The 14,683-nt window shown below is 33.1% G+C and overlaps 1 long non-coding RNA gene and 1 pseudogene across 3 annotated transcripts; one reads left to right on the top strand and one right to left on the bottom strand.

Moving 5' to 3' along the window:
• Nucleotides 1–1,610: 1,610 nt before the first annotated feature.
• LOC147906856 (uncharacterized) lies at nucleotides 1,611–8,569 on the top strand. 2 transcript variants are annotated; one of them, XR_015548024.1, is made up of 3 exons: nucleotides 1,611–1,725; nucleotides 1,890–1,958; nucleotides 8,196–8,569. It is a non-coding gene; the product is annotated as an uncharacterized LOC147906856 (long non-coding RNA). The 2 variants fall into 2 exon arrangements; XR_015548023.1 differs by lacking the exon at nucleotides 8,196–8,569 and adding an exon at nucleotides 7,677–7,713.
• LOC147906857 (uncharacterized) lies at nucleotides 3,377–4,515 on the bottom strand (annotated as a pseudogene). Its single transcript, XR_015548018.1, has 2 exons — nucleotides 3,756–4,515; nucleotides 3,377–3,402 (listed from the first exon to the last, which is right to left on the bottom strand). The product of XR_015548018.1 is annotated as an uncharacterized LOC147906857 (transcript).
• Nucleotides 8,570–14,683: the final 6,114 nt, after the last annotated feature.

Consider the following 14,683-nt stretch of genomic DNA (forward strand, 5'->3'; position numbering starts at 1 on the left):
TTTAACAAATTTTTTATGCTTATTTGCATCTTCGAAACGATTTTAATATGTCATTCAACATTATTAAGATCGTTTCGAAGATATGAATAAGCATAAATAATTTGTTAAATTGCTAGTCAATTTAACTCGTGATATTACTGTGGTAGCTTTAAAGACTTTGATTTCTATAGTTTGTATTATCACATTTACAGTCCTATAATATATTATAATTATAATATATATTATAATTATAATATATTGAATAATCGATTATTTTATATTAATTTATTTAAAATGAATTATATTAATTACTAATTAACTTTGATGTAATTAATATATTACAATGATTCGTTAAAGAAGTTGAAAATTAATTTTATTTTTCCATAATTAATAAAATGTATTTTGTGTATTAATTATGAATAATTCCACTAACGTATACATTTTTGAGAACAGATTATTTGAATATACAGATTACATTGGCAATTATTTCAATGATTATGTATTCTAGTAAATTACAATAATTAATATTTATAAATGATATTTACACTGTAATAAATTGGTGAGGAAATATTAGAATTAGTCGTGTTAATACCTTCTTGTGTGATGCATTCTTCCACCAAAAAAAAAAAATCACGTTTGAATATAATAGTACAAATTTATATAGACATTTAAAATGAATGATAAAAAATTCAATATAAGTACATTATGTATTTATAATTATTTATGTAGAGTTACATTATGAAGCATGGACTGGTTGTCCAGTACATAAACAAAGTATTTATTTGTTCTATATCTTTGTAACAAAGTTACTTTACTCAATAATTTATTAGTAAGTAACTATCAGTGAATCGCAATGAAGCTTGCATAAATTATTTTATGTGAATATTTGAAGTACTCATAATATATAAATTCCTTTATCATTAAAAAAATTTTAATTTTTAACAATAAAACTAATAACGATTAAAATAAATAAACTACAAAAATGTGCTATTAAAAAAAAACATAATCTTATTCATACAATTTTCATATGTATATATTTTATTTGAAATGGAAATATTAAACATACTTTCAAATTTAGTTTTCTTTACAGGAACTGTGCGTCTAATCCTTAAATTGTACACTAACATTTTTTAGTTGCCTCTTCACCTAAAAAAAAAAAAGAAATGTAACAAAAATATGTTCAAAAGTATTAAAAAAATATATCCTCCTCGAAATCGTTTTACTTTTATCTGAAATACATTTTTCTATATTGTTTCTAAATAATTTGATGCAGCAGTTAAAACGAGATATTTTATATATGTATATACATATGTATACAAAAATTAATTTCAATTACGTGAAATAATCACACATTGTGAACTGCAAGTTATAACACTATAGCTTATATCGCATGCTACGTTAAAAATATATTTTGTTTAGTACTTCTCGTATATGTCTCTTGTATATGTCTCACGGTTTGATTAATTATAACAATTACAATTTATTTACAGGCATGTCCATTTACAATTATGTCATATATCACGCAAACTAAACATAGTATTCAAAATACAAATGTTAATACAAATGATATGGTACTTTAATGACACTGTAACATTCTGTCTATCAATGTATCTATTGATTGACCGGCATCATATTATATGGACATTTGATTATATTAGTTCGAGTTTAATTATCTGTTTTGATTTTGTTTTTAATAGCATTTTATTTCTCATATTAAATTACATATGTCAAACTGTTTACTATAAGGTATTGTTATAGTAGATTAAAAGCATTAATAATTATTTATAATTAGAATAATGACACAAGCAACAATGTAATTACACATGTCAAAATTTTGTTTGAAATGGCGAAATAAATGCAAAGTTTACAGTTTTATTACAAATTTTCATTTTACGTTAATATAATTTCAGATAAATGAGACAGTAGCAATTCTTTACAAATTGTCCAATTATAATCTCGATGAGGACTTACGTAAACAGGTAAATAATTACAACAAAGTTGTAACTGTTCGTAACACGCGTATTTTATGTGTAATTTTACTAACACTCAAAATTCGGACACCTACATAAATTTCATCGAATGATTATGTACAAAATCGGGACATTACACAATAATTGTGTTATTCTTTTAATGTACTTGTATACACATTCTAACGCCACAAAGGATAAGCTAGAAAAAGTTTTAACGATTATTTTTTATTTTATATTCAACAAAAGCGAATTTTTAAAGTTATTTCATTCCATTAATACGTATTTTATTATTATACTATCATATTTTTATTATTATATTATCAATTTTACTATCGACTGTACACTCACACGTAAAAAAACCTGGCTACTAAGTTTTTTTCATAAATTTTTAATATTTTCAAATAGCAATAACTCAGTGAAAAATCATTGTATTGAGATTTTTAAAAAAGCATTTTAAAGCTTGAAATCTCTTTTCAGATCGATACTTCAAAAAATGATACTACTGATATTTCATAAAGTTACACAAACATAAATAAAGATGCATAAAAATTCTAAAAATTTTTTATGAATTTTGCGAAATTCCATGGCGCCAAATTAAAAATTGTGCACAAATGGAGTTTACAGCTTTCGAAAGAGTGAATTTTTACCTTTAATTTGTTTGTTTATAGACCATTGTATAATTTTTTTCACCGAGTTATTCAACATTGAAGCAAAAAGGATCATTTTTGCTTCGACGTTGAATAACACAGTGAAAAAAAATTGTAATGCGTTTCCAATTTTTAATTGGAAACGCCGTGAAACTTCGCAAATTTCAAAAAAAATTTTTAGAATTTATGCACCTTTATTTATGTTTGTGTAACTTTATGAAATATTAGTAGTACCATTTTTTGAAGTATCGATCTAAAAAGTAGAGATTTTAAGCTTTAAAACACTTTTTAAAAAATCTCGATACGACGATTTTTCACTGAGTTGTTGCAATTCGAAAATATTAAAAATTTGAAAAAATTTAGTGACCAGGTTTTTTTGTGAATGTATATTTTAGTATCATATTATAAATATTCTGCAAAATAAGCTCGATGCATTTTGGCATATAAAATTGAAAATAATTTATAAAAGATTTGTAATTGGTATTGATAATTACAAATATCCTAAAAATACATATAAAGAATATAATATGTTAAATTTATGGTGTTGTGTTATAATCATTTTAAGGGGGGAAAAAACCACAGTTGAGCACGAAAAAGTAAGTATATTTTCGGGAATTTTTTTTGGCTCAATGAAATGATCAATCAAAAATTTGTAAAATAAGCATTATAATATTATGAATGAAGTACAAATAAGAATTTTTTCATATATTTTTGATACAAAATGGCAGCTGTGCCGCACTTGTCCGATGGCGCCTATTTTTGAAGGAGGGACCATGGGTGGACATCTAGAGTCCTTAATTTTTGACCTGGAACAAAAAATGATAATTTTTTAGGTTCTATATATCAATAGCTATGGAAGTACGTAGGATTTTTTCGATATATTAATTTTTCGCAAAATGGTGCACGTTTTAAGGAAAACTTGCAAATTTAACAAAAAAAAAACGCCATAAAATTGTTGATAAAAAAAAACCATGTAATATAAAAAAAAACCCTACGCACTTCCATAGAGAAAGGTATTCTGAATATACTGTCAAAATTTTGAAACCGATCGGTAAAGATTTATTCGAGTTATGTGTCCGCCCAGTTTAAAAAAAGTGGTTTCGAGAAAAACGCGTTTAAAGTTTTAAGTACTGTAAAATCACATAATATTTTTATATACCTCTAATCTGCGATGCCTGCGCCATACAATTGGCCTTCTTCATCTATCTCCTGCTCTTGTTTGGCCTTTCGAATTGTTTTCAGATCGATGCAGGCCTGATTTGCGCCCTCACTCAAAGATCGTTCCGCTTTCTGTATGCGTTTCTCATTCAAGTCCATGCATAGTTCGTGACTTTTGGGCCAATTTTCATGCCCATGACCTGGATTATATGTAAAATTGATATTAATTCGTCATTAAAAACACACGAAGCGATGTTCGTAGCAATGTCGATGATTATTTTGCCGGAATTCATAGTTTTCAGAGCCATCGCCCACACTGTCGAGTTGAAGCTCTCATTGCTGTTTTGAGTGAAACCCCCGATGCAGCGAGTGAGAAGATCATCCGTAGTGAGTTGTTCGTAAACTGGCTTAATTGCTTCATAAACTATATCAGACATTAGTGATTTGTGCGTATAGGTAGCCAAAGTGTTAGAAGATTTCGCCCTTTGCCACGAGCACCATGAATTTTCTCCAGTCGGGCAATCGTCGTGTTGGGGATGGTTATCCGTAAATATTTTGTGAAGTAATGTAGCCCATATAGCTGTCTTCATTTTTTCGACTGATTCGTAATTTCTACGAATAGCTAACCCGAAATATATTGACAGTTCGTCGATCAATTTGCCTGTCAATTTCCCTTTTCCTCCCAAGCCTTTTATGCGTTTCTTCAAATTACGGAGGTGGGTGCCCATGCGTTTTTGTACGTGATCTACACATTCCTTTTTAGTTATCGTTTATTTTCGGAGGGAAGTTCCTTCTCCATCGCCATTATACCTGCTCCTGTACTCATAAATTACAGCGCGCGCCGGAATCACAAAAGGCGCTCGGAGCATACCTGAGAGGCGTTGCCGCAGAATGGAAAATTTGGGTATTCCGAAATTTTTGCGGCACTCCATCTTTTGGTATGTTATTCTTAAGACCCTAAAGCACCTTATAAGCGAAAAAAAATTTTTTCGATTTTTTCAAACTTTTACTGTGGTTTCCCCCCTTAAGTTATTTATTTAAAAAAAATTTTTATATGTCAGCCTTGCTTCTACTCAATGTGTCGTTAATTTAATTTTGTTGTTAAAACTTTTTTTTTATGCAAGAGAATAAAAAACCTTCTCTGAGCCCCTCCCAGGATGGGAACCTAACCAGGGAAGGGAAGATTCCTGGCGCGTACCGCCAGATGTGTTGGATTCAATCCGCTCCGTCCGCTCGTGATCCCACGGCCTATGACGTGAGATATTCCGAGTCGGTCGCCTACCAAGCTAATAGGGTTTCCCCTATTCTTGCCTTCTGCCAGGATGTGAAAGGGGATGCCTCGGAATTTATATCAGTTATCAGTATATTCCAAGTCCACGGATCGAGGCTCTTCATACCCAGGAAATCAGTATGCTACCCATGTATGTGTTAAAACATCCATGTTTATCCACATGTACCCACATATATCTACAACACTTATTACTACTAACTAAAATTACTATTACTCCAGCCACATCCATATTCACACACACGCACGCACGCACGCACCAAGCATCCATTCCTCCAGTCACCCCCATGTTTCTTCTAACTATGGCCCTGAGAGCGCCGGGTGAGAGCCCGTATCTATAGATACTCCCTTCTCTTTACGATGGCCCTCCTCTGCTCATCCTCATAAATGAGTGATTTTGTCCGCGGCTCTATGGCCTCATCTCTACGTAATATCTCGCATCGACGGAGATATATTATATTCGCTTATACTTATCCGCGGCAATACCGAATGGCATGAACCTAGTTAGGATCGCGGCTGCCTCATGCGACACTGTTCGATAATGCGAGGTGGCGTTGAAACTTCGCCACATCCTTCATTATGATCCTGTCTTACTACAGTTTGCGCCTAGATCGGTGCCCTTTCATAATGATCGATAGGGCTACCGCTGCGTATACACAGTGGCACCCCGCTTTTCCTCCAATGTTGGCCGTTATACGGGCCAGTGCCACGGCCATTCACCAAGCCTTCGGGAGGAGAAGGCGAAAGTAGTCCCGGAAGATCTACCGCGAGTCCAGAGTTAGTCCCAGGTACATGGCGGATCCCACTGAGACCACTGCCCTTCTCTTCCCCTCCAGCCAAGTGTCGTATTCTATAAAATGTTTTCCGACATGAAGGCCACCTCCATTTTGGAGACGAGACTTTTAGTTCCAATCTTTCTATTGCCCTGATGAGGCATACCGCCTCCAGTTCGGCCTGGATCCGCGCTTCATTCAGGGACGCTTCGTTCACTACCACTAGCAGAGTATCATCCGTACCCTATGTTCCACAGAGTCGGTCCTAGGACCGAACTCTGTAGAATTCCTCTTGTTACCTCCTCGCATATGTGAAGTCTCTCGTGATCCATGTATGTGAGAAATCTTTCTGAGAGATAACTCCCCACAATGGACTGGAGATACCCCGGTACGTCCTTTTCCCCTAACACCTTCCCAATGACTGGCCAGGAGAGGCAGTAGTTGAAGGCGTTGGCTATATCGAAGGATAATACCGCCAACCACACTCTCATCCTTCAATCCTTTCATAAACCTGTCAGACTCGCGTCAATCGTCTATCTGTGAACCCGAAATCCGTATTGACGCTTCAAGATATCCCCGGTCCCGTTCAAGTATGTCTATGTCCTCTCACAGACCACCCGCTCCAAGAAATTAGTCTGCTCACAGAGCAAGCAGATTGATCTATAGGAGGATGGGGCCAATTTTGGTTTGTTTGGCATCTTTAGGAGCATGAATCTAGTTGTCTTCCAGGAGATCGGGAAAACCCTGAGGCACCCAGTGAAACATTTCTCTCACCGGGATGTCAACTCGTGTCTTTTATAATTCGGCCAACTATCCCATCCGGTCCCGGAGCCTTGCCTTCCTCTATCCTGGCTATCACACTCAAGACTTCCGTCGACGACGTCCGAGGGTGAGACAGCCATCTCTTCCTCCTACTCGCAGAGACCGGGTTCCCTCTCCCAGAGATCCTCCTAAGGAAACAGTACTCCCACTATCTCCCTTACCATCTGCGGTGGGAGGATCTCAACGATCGCCCGCTCCCTTTCTCTCAGTCTGCTCATCATCACTTTGTAGGGCATCCCCCATAGGTCCGTCTCCAGGATATCCAGCAGATTTCTCCAGAGGGACGTCTTACTCCTCCGGATATATTCCTCATCACACGTCTCCATAATCCTCGGATTATCTCCGGAGACGTCGCTACATGGCCTCTCGCCCTCGTCAGTCTTCTTCGTATATGATTACAAGATGTTCTCAGTGCCACGATCTCATCACTCCACCAGTAGACTTTCGGCCAACCGGTAGAGCTCGCCTGCGTCGCGAGATCTAAGATTTCTACCATAGTCTCATTGCTTCCACGTGAGCCTCCGTCGTCGCTTCCTGCGACACGTCCATCCATGATTTGACGGAGACCTCCGCTTCCATTAAATCGTTCCTTATTTTGTAAACGCTCCACCTAAGGAAACATGTCTCTCTATCTATTTTCCTAACGATTGCATTTTAAAGACTCCTAACCTCCATCAGTATGTAGCAATGGTCCGAGAGGGCTTCTCGGTCACCCGTCACTCCACAACACGTCCGGCGATACTCCGCGATGTCCACGTAGTGTTCACGCAGAACTTGCCACTCGAATGCACACACGTGAGCTCACCCTCCTGGTTGAGCAGGCACAGATCTTGTATGCCCATCCAGTTCATCAGTAGGTTTTCCCTCCTGTTAGAGATCCTCCGGATCTCACGCTGTGTTTCGGGCATTGAAGTCCCTCCGACTTGCCCCGGTAGTCGGCCATGTGGATCTCCAGTACCCTCTTCAAACTTAATATCCGCAAGACTGGGGGGGGGGAAGAAGAGAATAGCATCTAACCCCCACTATCCTTCCTCCCCAGTCCACGGAGACAAAGTCCCTCTCTCTATGGAATACCACGGAATCTTCCCGCTCGCTCACTGATTACTGAGGAGAGCTCGTACAGGTCAGCACTCCAGATCGACATCCGATTCCGCCCTCCGCCAAGTGTCTAAGGCGGCCGCGAGCGGGACGGCCCAGGGTCCCCACATCACGACAAAGTCATACCCCGCGCGGTGGGTTGTTAAATTGTAGTTAAATAACTTATCTCTAAAAAATGTATTGTATTAAATTCGATAATAAATTTTGATTCAAATTTAATTTATTATTTACAAAGTACATACATTAATACGAACACTAATAAATGGGTTGATTTTGAAGTTAAAAATAACAAAATATCAGGAAATGTAAGGAATAGTTGCTCTGTGACAAAGTATCATAATTGATGTTTTAAACAATGTTTAAAATTTACTCATCTGTTTGATAAAATTTATGCAAGTGTCCGAACTGTCAAGAATAATAGTATATATTTAACGCTTATTAAATTATTTATTTCAATTAGATTTTGCAGTTTATATTGCAAATAAAACAGACAAAGGTAAAATTTGGCTTGGGACATTTCTGCTTTGGATATAGTTTTATCTACTGGGTACATGTCCTATTTTAAATAAAAATATAAAAGTATGTAATAAACATATATATATACACACACACACATAGGTGTGTGTGTGTGTGTGTGTGTGTGTGTGTGTGTGTGTGTGTGTGTGTGTGTGTGTGTGTGTGTGTGTGTGTGTGTGTGTGTGTGTGTGTGTGTGTGTGTGTGTGTGTGTGTGTGTGTGTGTGTGTGTGTAGAGAGGGATAACTCTATCCTCTCAAAATATTTCCGCTATTTTTAAATATGTAATAAAATATTTATTATAAAGTTGCATTGTATTCCATTTGAAAAAATGGAGGTGATCTTGAAATCTTCGCAGTTGCATCCATAGATAAACCATTAGTAGTATATTATACCCTCTTGATGCTACACAACTTCAATAAATATATCATTTCATATCTCTAAAAATAGCGAAATCATTCTAAGTGAATAGAGTTACTGCTTCACCTTATATATACACCTCATATATAATAGAATAAATACGTACATATAAAATATAACATATTCTAGATTTTCTTGACAATTAATTCTTTTGAATTTAACCTTTTCGCTCCTAACGCCGGCTATGTCTGGCATCCACGAAGAGATCCGTATAGACGAATGCTGGCTATTCGCGAACAAATTATTTTATAATGTCCCTTATAATAAGAGTTACGCCAAATCATCTTGTACAGCAATATACAGCCAAACGTAACCAATTTTGTCAAATAATATATATTTAAACATAATTAGTAGTGGTAGTATATTGATGTCTATAATGCCACTGGCATAAAGGGAGTAATTAAAAAACGGTTTACGAAGAAATTATAATCATTTTGTTTTGGGAATAGTTCTTTTTTTAAAAAAACGTATCAAGGTGGCGTTGTTCAGGCGTAAAACGTAATTTTAAATGTCCACGTATATACTTTTGGTGTGGGGTCCCGATCAATAGTGATATTCCAATGGTGGACTGCTTTCTGAGCGAAAGGGTTAACAAATCTATTTTCAATAAGTATAATGATAGTGTACTTTCTTTTAGATGTATTCTACAGTTTTGTCCGCTACAATAATTCTTAGGACGGAGGTATGTAACAGACCTTCTATTCTCGCAATAATGCATGAAAAATTTTGTTTAATTATGGTTTGATATGAACAAGACGCTCGCGCGTATATAATTAAATACATTTTATTTAAATCAAAATCTCATAACAAATCAGAAAGAATTTCCGGTTGTTATGACAAGATTCGAAATTTTACAACTAGATCCATATTATAAGTATTATATTATTAATTACATTATAAGGATTTGTTTAATGTTTTTCAGTTTAATTTGGCAACTGTTGATGAGAATGAATCTACTACAATTGTTTAAATATTTATTAGTTATTACAATTAGTTATTTTAATCTCAGCGCACTCTAGTAGTGCAATTATTGTATCAGTCGACACAAATCGGGCAAATATGTTATAACACGCTGTGTTATTTCCTGTAGTGAATTGAAACAAAATGATATGTATCATGACTCAAAAATGTCTCCTCTTTCCGCTATCAATATAATTTTGAGAAAAATGCATAGAAATTTGAAAGTTATAGCAATAACATTAATTTGAATTTCTCTGTGTTGCCTACATAATACTTTGTAAGTACCTCATAGATTATGGATGCATGATGCGCTCAAATTATCCATCATTTATCCATGTGTATATTTCGATGTACAACACGGAAAAATAATACATTATGCATGAAACGAAATGCCCCAATAATTAACAAAATACATATTTGATCAATAAGATATTCTGCGAGTAGTTAACAAGAAAAATTTACCCAATTAACTAGTAATTCTAGTATATGTAACAAGATACAATTATAAATGCCGTTTTAAAATACAATAAAAATGATATTATTACGTAGTAGCATAATCAAAAAATTAAAAATGCGAGATTATATGAAAGTGTTGAAAATATATGTATGATAACACAAATTTTATCAAACCAATCATTATTGTAATATCGATAAACGGAATGAAATATTAACAATGAATAAATCGTATTTACTTTTAATTGATAATTTGCGATTATAAAATTTATTAAAATTTATATAATAAAATTTAACAAATTTATCTTTACCTTGTGATACGCTGGTTAGCATCCAATACAAAAAAGAATAATCTTTATAATAGAAAGCGAACTTAATACTGATGTCACGTAAAATTCATAAGATCTATCCGCAAAGAAAAGTTAAACTATCCGTAAAATTCCAATAGTCTATTTACAGGAGGGTGTGAATTCCAAATCTTCTAGACCGCTTATTATAATAGTGATTATTTGACAGGATGTTAATTACAGTTACCATTTTTATCGCATCTTTAATATAATACAATATTAAAATTCGAGTATAAAAAAATATATTTTAATATGTATAACAGTGCACCGCGAATGTGAGTGAGCGCGCTCGCATTTTCTAAAAAGTTCGATCAGTCATTACTGTTGTCAGCGGCGTGTGTGTCACAAAATAAGTTTTTTCTAATATCAAAATGATAAAACCGATAAAGGTCGTAATCGTACTAGAAAGGAATTTTGAAAACTCATTTTATACACAAAATTTAACGATCATTTCTTATTTCAATAATAATAATACATGCATTATTATAATTTGTTATATTATATGTATAGGTACAAAAATGTTCGGGTACTGACCGCTCGAGATGATCCAAATCCGAGAATAGTGATATTTTAAAGAATTATTTTTATACTGAATAATTTATTACATGTTAAAAATTTAACTATTTCCTATTTTTCAGTTTTTTTCAGAAATTTTAATCATTAATTCCACTACATATACATACCTATTTGACTTACCTCGAATCTTTATATTCATATGTTTTTAATTAAATTCATGTATTTGCGATAACATTGTTAAAAGAATATAAAGCTTTTTTTTTGATAAAATTATTTAAATCGACAAAAATCAAAATTTATTAAATACGATCTCATATATGCATATCTATATTTGAGGAGCAGGATTTCAAATTTTGTCCTTTATAATTTTGAGAAAGAAAGAAAGAAACAAAAATGAGAAAGAAAGAAAGAAACTCCGCAAGAAAAAGACGCATTTTATGGAAAATAACAATATGCCAGTAAGATGTGAAATATTGAATATAATTGCTAAACAATTGCTAAAAATTTTAGACAAATGCTTTTTGTTCGCCTCTATAAGTTAAAAAACATAACATACTTTCGCATACTTCGAAATGTCTATGTTTTTTCAGCATATAAACGAAAAATTGCTTTCTGAACATTTCGGAGTAGCTATTATGAGTCTTTCGTATATTTTTGAACACTATGTCGTATCTAATTAAAAAAATGAAATTTTGACAAAATGCATTCGAGTTCTGTTTTTCATTTATGATATAATATTAAAGTTTTATCGTCATTAAGACAGTGCTGTTATTGGCTTGCATTATTATAATAAGAGAACATTTAGTAAAGATAAGAAAGCGATGAAATAAATGTTAAAACATTTTTAATTAATATGAGTTAACTAGAGATGAAAATGATTTTTTATAATTTATTATTTGGTGTTTTAAGTCTTGACTAAGTGATGTAATAATGATAGATTTAAATTTATTTAGTGTATTAATTGCTTCATCTTTGCCAATTTGTAAGTGACTTGCTCTCAATGGAAGATTTTTTTGCTACTGTATTCGCTGAGAATGACTCTAAAGTGAGTAAAGAGCGAAGATTTAGGAGATGCAGATAATAATCAGATAATAATCGTATTAATAGATAATCAGATGATAATCATATTAATAACCATCTTTATTTATTTTGTCGAATGTTTCATAATATCTGATTATTATCTACACCTCCTAAATATTCGCTCTTACATCTGCGTTTGATTTTCATTAGTCCTTTTCTGAATTTTATTGTATTGATTAAGAATAAAAATAAAAAATAATAATAAAATTAAATTTAACTATCATGTTTTATGTTCACACTAATAAATTATATTAATTACATTAATTATAAGAATAATTGTAGGGAAGAGTTGGCACAGTTTTCACAATTTCGGCATTAGATTTTTTAAACAATGAATTATTACTAATATATATCAGTATGATAGAGAGAACCTTTACATTTTTATATCATTAATGATTCTATACACTGTATAGTTTCTTTGCAATAAATGAAATATGGACATGCTGCATTGTGGTTAATTGCCCCCCCCCCCCCGATATGTAAAGTAAATTGATACATATCACAATATGAATTGTCTCTATGATAAATCCTATATTAAATTAACAAAAACGTAATAGAAAAGTAATAGAAATAAAAATAAGATAGTAGATACGTACTTCTTAATAAAAATTATATCTTTAAAAGTTATTTTGTAATGATCAAATAGTAAAATGTTGTTACAGAAAAATAAGTGTAAATTATTTCAATTTTATTTTCTTTTGATATAGAAATATTAAATATAAAGCATTTTATCAGAGTTAAATTGTAACTGAATGTTTAAGCTTAATTCAATCTAATTTCATGATCTATTTTATAATACGGATCAAAAGATGGAGAAATCATTGATTGAACATAATTGTAAAAGTTGAGAAGGAACTACGAGATTTTGTCTAGTTCTTACGAAAGAATCCGCTTCCAGAAGAAGCTTAAGCGATCGATCTCCTGGAGGATGTTGCGGGGATGTGCCTGTGTTGTTTGAAGAAAAAATGTACTTTGTCGTGCATATGGCATGTAATAATATACACCAGATTTATAGCGTATTATAACAAGTTGTTGGAAGTACCAGTTGCGTAGATTTACAAATCGTTTCTCTCATTCACACGCATGCATTTGCACACACATATGATACACAATTAACAACATAACGTTCAACAAAAAGTTTCGTGGCTCGAAGGAAATTATCTCAAAGTCTATAATGATCGAGGGATGGAGGGAGGAGAAGGGAATAAATCCAATCGATGTGATGAGATTATTTATCTCTTGCAAGAAATCCTCTTCACGATTTCGCTTGAAGTCTCTCTTTTTCACACACCCATTCTCTCTTTCTCTTTCTTTCTCTTTCTTTTGCGTCATGGAATTCGCCGCGCGGACAACTATTGGTATTTTTTCATTATGTTTTTTTCTTTTTTAATTAATTAACGAGATCATCGTATGATATGAGTAGTACATTGCGTATACATGTAACACTGGTCTTAATTCTAATTTATATTACATTTACACGCGCCCTGCGACGAAGGCTCGTTTTGCTTCGCGAGCACATATGACGCTTTTGATTTTGGGATTTTGCACGGATCCAAGTGCGTCGATAAAAATCCAAGGTGATAACGTTAAGGGAAGAAGGAGATCATTTGAAGATCGTTAGCCTTTTTGTCGTCAAATTGCGTTTGCTACAATATATATATACAAGACATCTCAGGTTTTCAAAAAAATATTTCTAATATCTCGAAATTTTAAGTGTCTCTTTTTCTCGATAAACTTGAGGAATCAATCCTTCTTTTATCATTATTTAAATAGGAATATTAAATTTGCAAAATTATATATATATATATATATATAATTTTTATATATATTAAAATGATATATATGCATACATATATCATTTTGCGTGACGCTGTATGTGTAGAAAACAACGGCGTTATACGAGTCAATCAGCTGTAACCAGTATGATCCGCGTTCACAGTATCATTGCCGGACAACAGTACTGTCAATGTAGTGTAGCGTAATAGTGTTCTACACACAACCATATATATATATATATGTATGCGTGTATGTGTGTGTGTGTATATATATATATATATATATATATATATATTTATATAGTGTTTTTTGTCCACAAAATAGAAAAAATGTAGTAGCAGAATATTGTCTGCCTTTGATAAGAGAAGGTTATGGGTGCTTTATAACAAGCGACTCAGTACAATACAGTACAATATCTCATCCTTGTATTATCGAACAAAATTGTAATGATGCACCGTGTCGCACTGTGTCTCTTATTGGAAAGCACTCTAGAAGGCCAAAATTGGTTATTGTGATGTGTGTTTCTTGTTGGCACCCTATAAAGCCAGAATGAGAAAGGTTAGCATCTTTATGTTATTCGTGAAAATATCACTTTTATTTATCATACAAGTGATATCATTAAATTTATTGTTATAACAATAAATTACGCTTTGCCTAATTATGATCCAATGTCAGAGGCGTTAATCGTGAGCTGGCTGGCTATAACAAAATGTCACAGCCATAAATCATATTTTGGCTAGTTATAGACAAATGTCAGAGGCGTTCATCGTGGGCTGACTATTTTTAATTTACTGCCAGAGGCGTTAATCGTGAGCTGGCTAGCTATAACAAAATGTCACAGCCATAAATCATATTTTGGCTAGTTATAGACAAATGTCAGAG

Source organism: Acromyrmex echinatior, chromosome 17 (genome assembly GCF_024713525.1).
Source record: "Acromyrmex echinatior isolate Ae372 chromosome 17, ASM2471352v2, whole genome shotgun sequence".
NCBI classification, from domain to species: Eukaryota; Metazoa; Arthropoda; class Insecta; order Hymenoptera; family Formicidae; genus Acromyrmex; species Acromyrmex echinatior.